Source organism: Piliocolobus tephrosceles, chromosome 2 (assembly GCF_002776525.5).
Source record: "Piliocolobus tephrosceles isolate RC106 chromosome 2, ASM277652v3, whole genome shotgun sequence".
Taxonomy (NCBI): domain Eukaryota; kingdom Metazoa; phylum Chordata; class Mammalia; order Primates; family Cercopithecidae; genus Piliocolobus; species Piliocolobus tephrosceles.
In genome coordinates, this window is record NC_045435.1 from 90,410,823 (window position 1) to 90,414,312 (window position 3,490).

Below are 3,490 nucleotides of genomic sequence, written 5' to 3' on the forward strand. Positions count from 1 at the left end.
TGTACCCCAGGATTAGGCAACAGGGACATCTCTGTAATCACAGCACCACCAAATTAACCTATTCATGTAGCCACTGAACCTAAAAGGTTTGCGTTAGTGACCACCAGGGTCCATGCAGTTGAGATGCCTGGGCCCTGCCCTGTCTTGGTTAAATCAGAGCATAAGATTTCTGGAATGTTGAGTTTGCGTCAGGAAAGGAGAACCAGAAACAGGGCTGGGCCAAAACTGGATGCCATGGATGACGTGTGCAGGTCATGAAAGGCAAATACATGAGAAGGAACCAGCAGGCCAAGTCATGGGGCTGACACAGGAGGGGGTATCAAATTAAGGATTCAGAGCCTTAGACAAACTCAAGGTTAGAATCTTCAGGTGTGCACCTTACTGATACTTCTCTGTTTCCACCACATCGAGAGGCTATAGTCATTGCCTAAATGCTTATTCCCACATGCTTGCTGGTGGAGAAGAATCTCCTGGGTATGAGGTTCAGTGACGAAAGCAATGGAAGACAATATGTATTCACTCACCTGTGTAAAAAAAAGTGTGTGTGTGTGTTCTATGTTTAAAGTGACATGAGAATCTGATACTGTTGTTCCTTTTGGGAAGAGAAATGGGGGAAATAAGGGGCCGGGGTAGGCAAACTTAACTCTTCACCTTATATTTTGTGTACTTAAAAATATAAACAAATTACATTTCAGAGAATTCCTGTAGACCAGTGATTCTCAAAACTTATTAGAAATGCAAATCTAGGTCAGACATGGTGGGATCACAGGTCACACCTGTAATCGCAGCACTTTGGGAGGCTGGGGCAAGAGGGTCACTTTGAGACCAACCTAGGCAACATGGCAAGACACCCATTTCTACTATATATACACACACACACACACACACACACACACACACATATATATATATTTTTAATTAGCCAGGTGTGGTGGCATGCACCTGTGGTCCCAGCTACTCAGGAGACTGAAGTGGGAGGATCACTTGAGCCCAGAAGGTTGAGGCTGCAATGAGCCACGATCATGCACTCCAGCCTGGGTGACAGAGCAAGGCCTTTTCTAAAGAAAAAAGAAAAAAAAAGAAAGTAAATTCTCAGGCCCCATTCCAGACTTACTGATTGTAATCTCCGGAGACAAGTCCAGAAATCTGTTTTAACAAGTCCTCTGTACATTCTGATGGATATTTAAACTTGAGAACCATTGCTTTAGGCCAGGGATTCTACTTCTCAGATTTTTTTACCTATTAAAACTCCAATGCCCAGGCTGCTCCCTAGACCAAGCACATCAGAATATCTGGGGGTGGGCCTAGGAATCAATTGTCCTTCAAGCTTCATATGTGACTCTAACACAGCAGAGGAAACACTGGTTTCACCTACCTTCTTCTAATTCTGGGATACACCTCTTCCCAGCCTTAAATCTTGCTCAAACATAAGATGTGATAACCTGGAGATTTTTTTTTCTTGGAGTTCTTCCACAGTGGCTTCTGGCTTCTCAGTTCCCACCATCGCTGATTTGGAAAGAGTGTGTGGCCAGAAGGGACAAGGCCCAGCAGTTGAATATGAGGTTGAACCTGATGACAGTCAGGGCCCATGGGCTCTGCAGGTGTTAAAGAGAGAGTCATCCCATGAGAACAACATGACAAATGCATAAGTTTCAGTAACTGACTCGATCAACTGGAAGAAAGGGTATCAGTGATTGAAGATCAAGTGAATGAAATGAATGAGAAGAGAAGTTTAGAGAAAAAGAGTAAAAAGAAATGAACAAAGCCTCCAAGAAATATGGGACTCTGTGAAAAGACCAAATCTACGTCTGATTGTGTACTTGAAAGTGACAGAGAGAATGGAACCAAGTTGGAAAACACTCTGCAGGATATCATCCAGGAGAACTTCCCCAACCTAGCAGGGCAGGCCAACATTCAAATTCAGGAAATACAGAGAACACCACAAAGATACTCCTCAAGAAGAGCAACTCCAAGACACATAATTATCAGATTCATCAAAGTTGAAATGAAGAAAAAGATGTTAAGGGCAGTCAGAGAGAAAGGTAGGGTTACCCACAAAGGGAAGCCCATCATACTAACAGTGGATCTCTCAGCAGAAACTCTAGAAGCCAGACAAGAGTGGGGGCCAATATTCAACATTCGTAAAGAAAAGGATTTTCAACCCAGAATTTCATATCCAGACAAACTAAGTTTCATAAGTGAAGGAGAAATAAAATCCTTTACAGACAAGCAAAAGCTAAGACATTTTGTCACCACCAGGCCTGCCCTACAAAAGTGTCTGAAGGAAGCACTAAACATGGAAAGGAACAACCAGTACAAGTCACTGCAAAAATATGCCAAAATGTAAACACCATCGATGCTAGGAAGAAACTGCACCAACTAACAAGCAAAATAAACAGCTAACATCACAATGACAGGATCAAATTCACACATAACAATATTAACCTTAAATGTAAATGGGCTAAATGCTCAATTAAAAGACACAGACTGGCAAATTGGATAAAGAGTCAAGACCCATCAGTGTGCTGTGTTCAGGAGACCCATCTCACATGCAGAGACGCACATACGCTCAAAATAAAGGGATGGAAGAAGATCTACCAAGCAAATGGAAAACAAAAAAAGGCAGGGGTTGCAATCCTAGTCTCTGATAAAACAGACTTTAAACCAACAAAGATCAAAAGAGACAAAGAAAGTCATTACATAATAGTAAAGGGATCAATTCAACAAGAAGAGCTAACTATCCTAAATATATATGCACCCAATACAAAAGCACCCAAATTCATAAAGGAAGGCCTTAGACACTTAGAAAGAGACTTAGACTCCCACACAATAATAATTGGAGACTTTAACACCCCACTGTCAACCTTAGACAGATCAATGAGACAGAAAGTTTACAAGGATATCCAGGAATTGAACTCAACTCTGCACCAAGCAGACCTAATAGACATCTACAGAACTCTCCACCCCAAATCAACAGAATATATTCTTCTCAGCACCACATTGCACTTATTCCAAAATTGACCACATAGTTGGAAGTAAAGCACTCCTCAGCAAGTATAAAAGAACAGAAATTATAACAAACTGTCTCTCAGACCACAGTGCAATCAAACTAGAACTCAGGATTAAGAAATTCACTCAAGACCACTCAACTACATGGAAACTAAACAACCTGCTCCTGAATGACTACTGGGTACATAACGAAATGAAGGCAGAAAGAAAGATGTTCTTTGAAACCAATGAGAACAAAGATACAACATACCAGAATCTCTGGGACACATTTAAAGCAGTGTGCAGAGGGAACTTTATAGCACTAAATGCCCATGAGAGAAAGCAGGAAAGATCTAAAATTGACACCCTAACATCACAATTAAAAGAACTAGAGAAGCAAGAGCAAACACATTCAAAAGCTAGCAGAAGGCAAGAAATAACTAAGATCAGAGCAGAACTGAAGGAGATAAAGACACACAAAAAAAAAACCCTTCAAAAAATC

The 3,490-nt window shown here is 41.2% G+C and overlaps 1 long non-coding RNA gene across 1 annotated transcript; it reads right to left on the minus strand.

Annotated features, from left to right (window-relative positions):
• Positions 1-1,004: 1,004 nt before the first annotated feature.
• Positions 1,005-3,290, minus strand: LOC111555472. The gene is made up of 3 exons (XR_002735548.2): positions 3,260-3,290; positions 1,376-1,595; positions 1,005-1,058 (listed from the first exon to the last, which is right to left on the minus strand). It is a non-coding gene; the product is annotated as an uncharacterized LOC111555472 (long non-coding RNA).
• Between the last annotated feature and the right edge of the window lie 200 nt (positions 3,291-3,490).